At 45.5% G+C, this 13,492-nt stretch overlaps 2 long non-coding RNA genes across 4 annotated transcripts in view; one reads left to right on the forward strand and one right to left on the reverse strand.

Moving 5' to 3' along the window:
• The window catches only part of LOC123328061, a 115,157-nt gene that overhangs the window by 80,820 nt on the left and 20,845 nt on the right, over positions 1 to 13,492 (reverse strand). The window lies entirely within an intron of this gene.
• LOC112587834 lies at positions 5,352 to 9,845 on the forward strand. Its single transcript, XR_003112321.3, has 2 exons — positions 5,352 to 5,462; positions 9,566 to 9,845. It is a non-coding gene; the product is annotated as an uncharacterized LOC112587834 (long non-coding RNA).

The raw sequence follows: 13,492 nt of genomic DNA on the forward strand, positions 1-13,492 counted from the left end.
GCTAGGGTGTATGGGCAGGAGGACACAGGAATCCCAAACAAAAAGTGCTCATCAAAGGTTCAGGGACACATTTTAAAGCCAGATCCTCCTGCTATACTTTCTTTTGGAAGGTCTACTCACCTGCCCCAGCCCGAGAAACCTCTTCCTCCTGTGGAGGGTCTCCTTTTCTGCTGTTCATGGATCCCTGTGTGGGTAAGTGCGTAGGCAGCAGGAGCTCTGGCTTCTACCCCTAACCACAGCTGCCCTGCAGACCTAACGGGGGCTGCCTCTAGCTTCCGGGGCTACTGGCCCCATATCATGCTTTGGGCTGGAGATAAATGGATTTCTTTTTTACTCTATGCTTTGGAAGTGCTTTTGAGAGGGCAAGGAGATCCAACCAGTCCGTTCTGAAGGAGATCAGCCCTGGGATTTCTTTGGAAGGAATGATGCTGAAACTCCAGTACTTTGGCCACCTCATGCGAAGAGTTGACTCATTGGAAAAGACTCTGATGCTGGGAGGGATTGGGGGCAGGAGGAGAAGGGGACGACAGAGGATGAGATGGCTGGATGGCATCACTGACTCAATGGACGTGAGTCTGAGTGAACTCCGGGAGGTGGTGATGGACAGGGAGGCCTGGCGTACTGCAATTCATGGGGTCGCAAAGAGTCGGATACAACTGAGCGACTGAACTGAACTGACTGACTTCTAAATAATAAAGGGTTGTCAACAAGCCTGAATGTGAATTTACACAGCAATTTAGAGTTTTCAAAGCCCTTTCACATATCTTGTCTCATTTTCCCTCTGATTAACTGTGAGGTCATTAGAGCAGGAATTTTTATTCCCATGGTACAGATGAGGGAATAGAGGCCCAGGAAAAATTAAATAATTCACCAGTCACAGGGATCGACTCAGGAGCTTTTCCTGCAGCATAAACCATAATATTTTGAGGTCTTTTTCTGTCATATTTGAGACACTGGTAAAATATTTCTCTTGTAAATAAATAGCCATGTGTGTGCATGCTCAGTCACTTCAGTCATGTCTGACTTTGCAATCCCATGGACTGTAGCCTGCCATGCTCCTCTGTTCATGGGATTCTCCAGGCAAGGATACTGGAGTGGGTTGCCATGTCCTCCTCCAGGGGATCTTCCTGACCCAGGGATCGAACCCTTGGCTCCTGAAACTTCTGCATTGCAGGTAGATTCTTTACCCACTGAGCCACCTGGGTTGCCCAATAAATAGCCATAAAAATAAATATATAGCCATCAAAATTTGAAGATTAATACTCTGATTTTTTCCATTAAAGAAACAAAGACCCAAAGAGGTAAAATGATTTTCCCAAGTAATGCTAAGTAAGGGTTCAAGGTGAGGCCTGAACCCATTTCTCTTGCTTCCAGGTCAGTTCCCCCCACCCTGTTATTTAAAAAAATAATAAAGCAAATTATGGTTCTGGGTCAGAATTGTGCATGTGTCCTTACTCTCTCCTAAGTCTTTCTTGCCAGGATCCAGACAAAACCTCAGAATTGAGGGCAGAAAGGAGCCTTAGTCCCTGTCTGAGGCACGGGGTCTTACATTTCACTAACAAGGACACCAAGGCCATACAGAAGTGACTTTTCTCACATCATACAGTAAGTTAGAGGCAGAAACAGGAGGAACCAAGACCTCTTGGGTCTCCAGGGCAGTGTTCTTCCACTGTCTCCTCAGGTTGCCCTGACTTCCTATCTCAAAAAATTCCTGACTCTTTACTCACTGACATCCAATTACCTCCCAGCTCCTCATAACCAGGTGGTTATGAGGACTCTTCTGAACCCACTCCACGTTGATATTAATAGCAGTGGTTTTCCCTCTGCATCCCTGCCCTAGCACTGGGTACAAGACAACTGGGTACAATAAGACTATCTGTGCCCAAGAGGGACTTCCTGGTGCCTCAGATGGTAAAGAATCTGCCTGCAATGCGGGAGACCGGGTTTGAATCCTGGGTCAGGAAGATCCCCCAGAAAAGGAAATGGCAACGCACTCCAGTATTCTTGCCTGGAGAATCCCATGGACAGAGGAGCCTAGTGGGCTGAAGTCTGTGGGGTCACAAAGAGTTCGACATGACTGAGCATAGAGTCACAACCTACTGCAGGGTAGAGATGGTGGAGGTGAAGGAGGGAGATGTCTTTCTGTCTACTTCCCTAATTCTGGAAAGCTTTTCATGCTTTCTCCCTTGGTAGTCCTTGATGTCATCATACTGTTGGCATAAGACTTCAAATCAGCCTCCATGGGGGACCATCAGACCACATCAAGGGAGGCTGAATGTGGGCTTATGCTCTCCTCCTGCTCTGGACATATCTGACTCTCAGCTCTAGTCAACCCTGTCTCTGAGGGGCTCATCCAGCTTCGCATTCCCAACATATACACACAGTACCAAGGACAATGCTGCACCAGATATTTGATATTTGTTATATATTATTCTAATATATTATATTTATTAGTGTAACATATTTGTTATATTTATTTATGTTATGTTTATTTATACGATCATATAATATTTATATACAAATGTATGTTTATTAGCACAATATTATATGAATCATTATTATATATAGTATATAATGTATCAGTTCAGTTCAGACGCTCAGTCATGTCCAACTCTTTGCGACCCCATGAATAGCAGCATGCCAGGCCTCCCTGTCCATCACCAACTCCTGGAGTTCACTCAAACTCACATCCATTGAGTCGGTGATGCCATCCAGCCATCTCATCCTCTGTCGTCCCCTTCTCCTCTTGCCCCCAATCCCTCCCAGCATCAGAGTCTTTTTCAATGAGTCAACTCTTCGCATGAGGTGGCCAAAGTACTGGAGTTTCAGCTTTAGCATCATTTCTTCCAATGGACACCCAGGACTGATCTCCTTTAGAATGGACTGGTTAGTAATATAAAATATACTGCCACATTATATATTGTATATAATAGTATAATATATGGCATTAACATAATATATAACATAAATGTTATTTAATGCTAATTGATCCATTAATAATTAATACATCCCTATATACTCATGCAGTACTGAACCCCAAGGGAGACAGAAAGATCCTGAGCAATGTATTTCATTAGTTATAAGAGTGAGAACTAAACCCCAAGTGTGCTTCCCCAAATATTTATCTTACACATTTGCAGTATCTTTAAAGACTTCTTAGGACCCTCGTTTTCATTAGTTTCTGTCTCCCAAACTACTAGTTTTCTAATGCTGAAATGTACTAGCTTCACTTATGCTCCTGACATGCTGTAAAATTACTAAACAGTTATCAACAGAATGCTATGTCCTGGCCAAACCACGCAGCTGCCTGTCTGATGGTCTGGGGTTAGTTGGAAGCATGCAGTCTGTGAGTTCTGCACGTTTCTAGATTTGGAAAAGGCCCACAAGTGTCTGAGGGTAGGGAGGATGGATCCATGGTTGTTTCTGCATCTCACATCACCCTTGTCACGTGCCTCAGTTTACTCACCTGCAACAGGGTTGAGTGAGGTCACTGGAATAATTGTCCCTCACAATGGGGCTGTGAGAAACAATTAGAGAAACATTGCAATGTGTTTGAATGAACAAATTCAAATGAAAAGCCACTTGAATGGGTCTCTGGAGAACAACAAACAGACTTTTACAAGTTCACAGTTACTTAGCTAAGATCAGGTGATGATATTTTGTTTGAGAAAAAAGAAAACATTATGTGCTAGCAGAGTTGCCCATGCTTGGGCCAAGAGAGGGCCATCTGTGGGAAGAGAGGGGGTGCTGCCTGCTTTGGGGGCCCATGGGGAATAGTCACCCTTTCCGGTCACACGCTGGCAGAGTCGTCCCTATCACTTTGGTCCTGCCATCTCCCTGCCAGGATGTTTGGCTTTCCCTGACATCCCTTCCATGGCAGGCTTTCTGCTTTATGTTTTCTTCCTGGGTTTTCATTTTCTCAGCTTTTGTCTTGTTTTAGAAAATTATCAGATAAAAATGGCCCCCTCCAAAGCCCAAGATCTAGCTGTGACATATGGTAGTATCTGTCTTTATCTCCCATTTTCCAGATTATTCTTCAGGAATAAGAGGGTCATAAGTCCTCTTTGGCAAAGATATTTTTTATTTTTTCCATGTTTATATAGTTATATCTTTTCTTATTTCTTTTCCTTCCTTCCCCTATTTTCTTCTCTCTTTCCCTTAAAAAAAAAAAGATTTTCAGGATTCTTAGTTCAGTATATAGATGTAGATATCCATGGGGTGGCATAAGGGGCTTTGTCCATTCCAACAGCTCAGCAGGAAATACTCATGATGCTTTATCTCAAAACTCATAGAGATTGCTCTGCTCTAGTACTAAAAAATCACACCTTCATTCTCTTTGGAATGTAAGGGGTCTCTGGGCCTCAATTCCCACATGGAGTAACAGCAGCTTGGAGTCTGGAAGGATAGAGAGAAGCGAATTTATTCCCATCAGCCTCATCCGAGCTGTGGCCCTGTTCCTCCACCTTTGAGGTGGTTCAGTCCCCAGGAAAATTAGCTGGTAGGAGGCCCATAGCTGGACCAGCTATGCAGTAACTACTGTAGTATTTTGACTCATCACACAATTTCTCTGGAACTCATTTGTTTATAAGTAAACAGGAGAAAAGTGAAAGTGAAAGCCACTCAGTGGTGTCCGACTCTTTGTGACCCCATGACTATACAGTCCACAGAATTCTCCAGGCCAGAATACTGGAGTGGGTAGCCATTCCCTTCTCCAGGGGATCTTCCCAATCCAGGGATTGGGAACCTGGGTCTCCTGCATTGCAGGCAGATTCTTTACCAGCTGAGCTACTAGGGATGCTTGGACTGAATCAGTGGATTTCAAAATTTTACATTTTTCAGCAGTGGAATGCTTTTCTCAAAATCTTGCATAGGTCCTCATTATAGGAAACAGATAAAAGTGGAGCTACCCTGCCTGAAGGTGGATAGAGGGCTCAGTCACTGAATCCAGGGCCCAGGCTGGGGAGCAGCAGAGGAGATGTCCACTGTGGGCCCTTCCAGTTCCAATATGTGATGATTCTTGTGCCATAGCCTCTGACTCCTGCTGAGGATGCAGGAGAGGAGTAAGGAACTACAGTATCCCCCTCTCTCCCTTGTGTCCCAGCATCGCTGCCCACCTTCCTCATTCCACAATAACTGGTTGAAAACAGAATCCTTTGGTTGTGGCCTGACGTTAGGGAAAAAACATCCAGGCCCCTCCCAGCCCCCACTCCCAGCCCCCACAGCCCACTGTCGTTCTTCCTTAGCTCCCCAGTTTCCGAGGCCCTGGCAGATGTGAAGGCTGACCTGGGATGAGACCTTGAGGGGAGCTGGTGACCTCACAAAGGAGGAGATCAAAGGAGGCTGAGCTCATTTGACCCACGCTGCAGAGTCCAGGGCCAGGGCTAGCTGTGAGAGCAGAGGGAGGGCACGGGAGCCCTCCAGGCCGGGAGCAGGGAGGATCCTGAACCTTCGCCAACATCCAGGTGGTACCTGCTCTCCCTCACAGTCATTTTTGTGGCAGACAGTTGGAGAGAGAGAGGGGCCCAGTAGAATCTCTGGTTGTTTTGTTTCTTTTAACTAATTCCTCATCCTCTACTTCTCTCCCACCTCTTTAGACTTTATAGGAATTTTTGGTTGTTCAACACACCCTCCTTACTGTCAGACGATATTTCATTTCTCACATTCCACCCCCGAGGCCTAGGTTAGCAAAGCCCAGCTGCCCCTGTTAACCTAGGTGAGATATTAAACCCCACCCGCCCTGGGAGTCACCCGTCAGCATACCCAAGCCGTGGGTCCTCTCCGTGGTGAAACGGAGGTGATAACAGTTCTCATGGTATTTTCAATTAAAAATTCCTGAAATGTTTCCAACATCAGCCAGCCAGAAAGGAGGGTGATAGAGAACAAATGGTGACAAGGAGAGAAAGAGAGAGGAGAGCGAGGGGGTGGCGGGCGGGGGAGGGGAGCAAATATGCGAGGAGCCCGGAGTCAGTGAGGAGGCCAAGGAGGGTGAAACCAGCAACAGAGGCAGGAAAGAAGATGAAGGGCACAAATCAAGCTGCTAAAGTAGACCAGGAGGCCTAAGAGAGGAGCAGAACCTGCCTGTGGAAAAACTGAAACAAACGAAAGATAAAGTGCTTTGGCTACAAGTCAAAAAACTGCAATCAAGTTAGCTGGCGTTTAGTTGGCATTCGTTAGCCAAGTTTTATGTAATGTCTTTAATTATTCTTTAGTATTATTTTTTGCCATGTCCTATATTAAGCTAACCAGAGAACCCATCCCCAAAATGTGCCTGAGGTCACAAGGAAGCGAACTACAGAGATCTAAGCCTTTTCAGGAAGGAGTACAACTTTTGTCCCCAAGTCTCTGGTTATCTTTTGAGCGGTTAGAGAACTCAGCCCAGCCTGACCGCCAAGGCAGGTACTTGGCAAACTCTTGTTGAAACCAATGTGATCACCCATCCTGTTGGGGAGGGAGGTCCACAGACAAAGATAAATATGAGATGGGGAAAGGCCGTTATGTAATATTCCCAAACACACCACTTCAGAGAGTGTGTGGAGGAGGAAATGAGAACCAGTCATTCATTTCAAAAGCATTAAAGCAAAGTAAAAGCCCCATAGGCACCCAGTCCACACAAAGCTGTAAAGTAAAAGCCTTATAGGCACCCAGTCCACACGGAGCTGTGCAGACAAGGGGGATCACTGGATCTACAGGAACCACTGCCCTCCAGGAAGCTGCCCGTGAATTCTCTTGAGGAAATAGCCACACAATGCTTTTCTCAAGAGTGTGGGATTCCCCTCCAGGGCCTCTCAGCCCAGGCAGTGGTGTCCCCTGCGATCCAGTCTGTCCATGTCAGAAACCCTGTCCAGTCTACCTGCTCCCCCTCCACTATCATCTATCCCACATCCTGGAAGCTGTAACCACAGCTCAGGCCAGCAGCCCATCTCAGCTGGGGTAGCTCCCCATGGCCTCCCTGCAGCCGCTCTTGCTCCCTCTAATCCACTGTCCACCCTGTAGCCACATTGATCTAAAAAGTGCTGCTTTCGTGGTAGCCTGCATATGGCTTCTCATGGCCCTCAAATCAAGTCCAACTGATGCAGCCTGGGTGACAACATCTGCTGGGATTGGTCTCCGCATCTAGCACCTCCCTGTAACTCTCCCCTACTACACTGCTGGACACTCCCCCTCCCGACCCCCCGCAGCTTTCTTCCTGTCCTGTGAATACACAAAATTCTTTTCTGCCACAAGGGTTAGCACCTGTAATCTATATGTTGGGGCCTTTCCTTTCTGTGGTACAGGCATTCTCCCTTAGAAAGGGAAGAGAAATATCAACAGAAGGAGTTGTATGGTCTCCCTGGCTTCTAAGGTCCTCTGCTGGTCTGTACTCTCTGTCCCTTTATTAACTGCAGGATGTGACGAGAGGTCTGGGGAAATTCCCTAGTAACTCCCCTGTCTCCTTACCTGCAACACCACCATGTCTGTTCCCACTGACAGACCACATACTAACTCCAAATTAGTCATTAGTAGCTGTTTTCTTGACAGTTTAAAAGAACATCCCTATCTGTACCACCTGGAAGAACAGGGAGTTCTGACTTATCAGGCTAACTTGTCCCTTGGGCTGAGCACGGGTGTAAAGCCTGACCTTAGTCTTTAAATAGATAGTATCCCTATTTCTCCCCCCTTGCTATGCATCTTTGTACCTACTTTTGAGGTCCTTTTTGAACTATCCACATCCAAAACTGTTATGGACTGAATATTTGGGGATCCCAAAAATTCATATGTTGAAGCCCTAACCTCCTAGGGGGTGGTATTAGGAGATGGGGGCCTTTGGGAGATAATTAGATATAGATGAGGTCATGAGGGTGGAGTCCTCACAATCGGATTAGTGTCCTTAGAAGAGGGAAAAACACCAGAACTTCCTTTCCACATGCACACACAAGAAAGGCCATATGTAGACACAGTGAGAAGATGGCTGACTGATCCAACAAGTAGGCGCTCAGTTCAGTTCAATCACTTGGTCATATCCGACTCTTTGCAACCCCATGGACTGCAGCACACCAGGCTTCTCTGTCCATCACCAACTCCCAAAGCTTGCTCAAACTCATGTCCATCGAGTCAGTGATGTCATCCAACCATCTCATCCTCTGTCATCTCCTTCTCCTCCTGCCTTCAATCTTTTCTAGCATCAGTTTTTTTCCAGTGAGTTAGTCTTTCACATCAGGTGGCCAAAGTATTGGAGTTTCAGCTTCAGCAGTCCTTCCAATGAATATTCAGGACTGATTTCCTTTATGATTGACTGGTTTGATCTCCTTGCAGTCTAAGGGACTCTCAAGAGTCTTCTTCAACACCACAGTTCAAAAGCATCAATTTTCAGTGCTCAGCTTTCTTTATGGTCCAACTCTCACATCCATACATGACTACTGGAAAAACCATAGCTTTGACTAGATGGACTTTTGTTGGCAAAGTAATGTTTCTGCTTTTTAATATGCTGTCATGGCCCAGCCCATCAGAACAAGACTCAGATTCCCCCATAGTCAGGAAGCTTCCACAAGCCTCTTATCCTTTTCCATTGGAGGACAGACAGAATAAAAACCACAATCACAGAAAAATAACCAAACTGATCACATGGATCACTGCCTTGTCTAACTCAATGAAACTATGAGCCATGCCGTGTAGGGCCACCCAAGATGGATGGGTCATGGTGGAGAGTTCTGACAAAATGTGGTTCACTGGAGAAGGGAATGGCAAAGCCACTTCAGTATTCTTGCCTTAAGAACCCCACGAACAGTATGAAGTGGCAAAAAGGAGGCACTCACCAGACACTGAATCTCCCAGTAACTTGATCTTGGACTTTTAGCCTCTAGAACTATAAGAAATAAATATCTGTTGTGTAAGCTACTCAGTCTATGGTATTTTGTTATAGCAGCCTGAGCTAAGACACGCCTCAGGATTCTCACCCCTTCCAAGAGAAAAGCACAGTGCCCCTGGCTCAAGTGCTGGGAGATGTTAATGGGCCATTTCTCCTCCCAGGCTTCTCCCTTCCTGGAGGGGCAGAGTCCCAGCAATTGCTTTATCTGCATTTTTGTCTTTCTCCCCTGGGGGCAAGCCTATCACTGGTTTCTTCTTGAAACCTTCAAGCATATGCCATTGTGGAAACCAACTTTTTTGTGATGACACAGACTAATTTGTGAAGAAAACCTTTTTTTTTTTTCTATTTACAGGACTCTGCCCTTGTGAAATAGTCTTTGTCTTTTTATGCCATATGTATATTTGTCTCCTTCCTAAAATAAACTCATTACAAAAAGCCCCTCACCTCAACTTCCATCCCCACATTAACTACATTTCTCTACCCCCCTTCAGGATGCAGGGCATGATATTTATATAGGTTCCCCCTGGAAAGTGAAAGAGGGCTCATTTCAGTTCCTCTGCATAGGCATGCTTTACCTTCAGACTAGAATGTTCCTCCCTCCCCAGTTTCTTTATCTGATTGGCTTCTGCTTGTCTTTCACTTCTCAGCTCCAAGTTCCTAAGGGAGTTCATTTGTTCTTTCATTAATTCATTTATTCCTTACTTCCTTGCTCTGTTCCAGACCCTGGACCAGATGTTGGTGATACAATGATGAGCCAAAGACCAGCATGCCCCTTGTGGAGCTCACAGCCTTGTGGGAGCAGAGAGTCCAGTGGGAAGGCAGAAGAGTGCCACTGTGATAAGCTCCAGGAATGTGTCAGTGGACAAACTGGACCTCTTTAGAGAGAGAAATGAGGGAGCCATATGAGCATTCCAAACAGGGGAACAACCTGTGGAAAGGTCATTCATCGGGAGGGCGCAAAGCACGCATTAGGAATTAAAAGAGGCATGAGGTGTCTGGGGCCGAGTGTAGACTGTGTTTCAGTATGAATTTGGGAAAAGAGAAAACGGCAGAATATCAGGACTTTATGGGGTATGCTCTGGAGTTTGTCTTGACTCTAAGAACAAGGAGACATTGAGGTTTTCAGTGTGGGGTTCGGGTAGGGGTGTGGAAGGAACAGGGGTAAGGGTAAGAGTGACATGATCAGGTTTTCCTTGCAGAAGATCACTGTGGCTGTATTGTATAGAATGGCTTGCAAGGGCCCCGGGGATGGGGTCAGATCCAGGAGGTGTACTGTAGGCGAGAGATAACAGTGCTAGAGGAGACAATGCAGTGAGGATACAGAGAGGGGCAAGATTCTGGAAGACACTTAGGAGTGCAATCAAGGGGATGTGGTGAGGGACTGGGAGTGGGGAGTAGGAGGGTATGAGGATGATTCCTGGGTTATTGGCTTCCACACAGGGCTTGGGAACAGGAGTCCTGATTTCCCAGATAGATGGGACTAAAATGGGACCTGTTTCGGAGGGCAGATCATGAGTTCTATTATGCCCTCACTGTACAAACTCACACAGCACTCGGCAGTGTTGTTGTTAATCATTATCTAGGTAGTTGTGTGTTTATTGTATGAATTTCCTGGAGAATTATTAGTTTCATGAGGGTGGGACTTGGTCTTATTCACCAGGAAATTCACAGGGCCTGACTTGTTGGCTTTCAGCAAATGTTTGCTGCATGGATTAGTGACCATCTGCCTCAGTCTGTCTGCCTATGGGAAATCTCCATTTGAAATATTTGCCATTTCTGTAGCCTCCAAGTACCCTAGCCTGAATTTGTTATTAATGTTACATGTTGGAGTTGAAAAGCACTGGGCCTACAGTCAAAAGATCTGGGTTGAAGTCCCACAAGTTATGTGCTATGCTAGCAAAAGGTCTGCAGATGAGTCAGAAATATTCAGAAGGAAGTTCCCTCCGGAATAGAGCAACCTGGAAGCCAAACCAATCAGAATACAAACACGGCAAACAGAGAAGTGGTAAGTATCATTCTGAAGGGGCTAGTTTTAACACATCCTATAATAGCTTATTTTATCATTTCCTTTTTATTATTCTTAAATGGTGGGATCAGAGTAAATCAAGGGTCTCTAAAAAGGGATTTAGATTTCCCCCAACAGTGGGGCTTCCCCAAAAGGAATCTCTTCTGGAGACACTTCTCTAAGAGACCTTGCCTCTTTCATCATTCTTTTCTTGGGAAGAGATCAGAAGTCAGAGGGCTTAGGATGTGGGCTCTGAGTCACAGGAGGAGGTGGGGACCGAGCCTCAGGAGTCCTGGCTCCAGACCCAATCTGCCGTGTGATGATAGATAAGCTAGCCCCACCCCAGACAGAGCCTGAGTTTCTGCATGTAGAGCATGAAGACCTTGTACTAATTTAATGCCAGTTCCCAGGGTGGCACTAGGTACTGGGGGCATTGTTGCAGAGGCAGAAGAAGTGGTCGCTTACAAGGCTAAAATCAAGGAGACCAGAGTTGGTGGGATGAGGCTGCTGACCTGACACCAGGAGGCACAAGTTCAAATCTCTAGGAGCTGGAGTCAATTCTGTTGGCTCATCATCAGAACCCTAGTCTAAAGTGGGATCCCCATTATTTTCCACCACAGTGCCCTATTTTTGAACTATACAAATTATGCAACTTTAAATATTGTGTGATTATGTTTTAAACATGTCCCTGCCACCAGGCTATGAGTTCTATTAAAAGCCCATTCTGTATGAATAGAACTTAGCCCAGTGCCTGACAGGCACAGAGTAAATGGAGATCTTCTGAATGAATGGATGGATGGATGGGTGAATAGATGGGAGGAGGAGTGTGTGAGTAAGTGAATATGGAAACAGCAGTTTCTAGGCTTCAACATTCCCTGTTGTGCTGGGACTTCTACCCTCTGGTTTTTTTTTTTTGTTTTTTTTTTTTAATAAGCTCACTTCCTCTTCCCCAATGACTGCTCCCATCCCCAAACTTAGCAGAGCTCATACTACTGTCCCTGGCCCTAGGAGAAGACCTAGATCTCTTCAGCTCACTTGCCAGGCTCAGCAATAGGACTCTCTTTACTTCTTCTGTGGTTGCTATCCTGGTAATCATTGCTTCTATGACTAGAAGGGTTAGAAATTAGCCCAGTTCTGAAGATTGCTTCACAGAGATTAGCTGCCATTTAATTTCTGGTTTGCCAAGAGTTTACCAATACCTCCAAGATGACTGTGGTTTGGACAATGACAGCAGCTCCATCTCTGTGTTCTTATTACTCGGCAAGTTGTGCTGCGTACTTCCTAAACATCATCATTCATTCTCCCAGCAACCCAGTGACACGGATGCTATTCTTACCTCCATTTCAGAGATGGGGGCATGGAGGCACTGGGGTGGGGCGGGGGCTATCCATCATCATGCAAGTAGTAATGGGCTGAGTTTGCTTTTGGATTCAGGCAGTCTGAGTGCAGAGACCATGCCTGTAGTCATACAATAACTTCTTCTTGTTCTAAAAGTGTGTTGCCTTCATCTGAGTTCAGCTCCAGCTGTGAGATTACTATTCTGGGGTTCATACTGTGTCTCCAAGTAATGCCCAATTGCAAAGTGGGCTGGTGTGGAGAGGGCTGCTATGTCCCTGGGAGAGGAAATATTTTTATTTTGGCATGTCAGTGGTGCATACAAGTTCTGCAGATTGTCCTCCAGGGGCTGCAGGCTGTGCTTTCAGGAAATGCTTGTGTCCACTCTGGATGTGATCAGCCCAGGGAGGAGGGCCAGGTGCCCAGACTCTGAATGCCAAGTGTGGGCTTAGGACAGTAGTGATTCTCACACCTTGACTTCCTGATGACAGGATGCAGAAACTCTGCTGCAGCAGAGCTCATCTTTTTCTCACTGCATTTATTTCAATTTTAAACCACAAGGATTTAAAAAAATCAAAGTTTGGAATTAAATCCCAAAGTGTGCCAAATAGCAGACTATAACACATGGAGGATCGATGAGTATTTTGTAAAGCACCATCTTATTTGTAACAGAAATGCTCCCAAATTAGTGCTTTTAACCTTTTTTTTTTTTTAATTGCTTGGATTAAAATCAACTCTTAAACAAGCCTGGAACCAATATGCTGTTGTTTCTTCTGTTTGTATCAGTCTTACAGCTGTTGCCTTGCTAGGATTAATTTGTCTCCAGGGGGTTTCAACACTATCCTCCCTAGTGTATTTTCAGAGCCCATAATGTCATATAATCGGGACCATGTTATTTTTGTCTGAATCTCTGGGAGTGATGTAAGAGGAAAAAGGAAACCAGCTAACTCCCAACCATTTGACCAAAGGTTAAATTAGTCTTGGCCTTTCCCCAGCTGGACAGAATGCTGCTCAAACATTTATTCCACCCAGCAGAATGGAAGTCCTCTTCCTTTCTTCTTGAATTATTTTCCTTATGATATTCTTCCCCATTGTGCCCCCAAATAATGCACCAATGTTCACTTCCCCCTCCTGGGCCTCTACCATCTTTACGTTGTTCATTATGGGTCATTAGTGTCAGGTAGAAACATGTAGAAAAAGTCTTATGAGACAGGCAAAGACCCTGACGTGGGAACTGGAGCCATGTTTTCCTCAAGAAAGACTTCAAGCTGCTAAGTGACTGGAATGAGAACACCCTGATTGGTCCC

The sequence above is a fragment of the Bubalus bubalis genome, chromosome 11 (assembly GCF_019923935.1).
Source record: "Bubalus bubalis isolate 160015118507 breed Murrah chromosome 11, NDDB_SH_1, whole genome shotgun sequence".
Classification (NCBI taxonomy): Eukaryota; Metazoa; Chordata; class Mammalia; order Artiodactyla; family Bovidae; genus Bubalus; species Bubalus bubalis.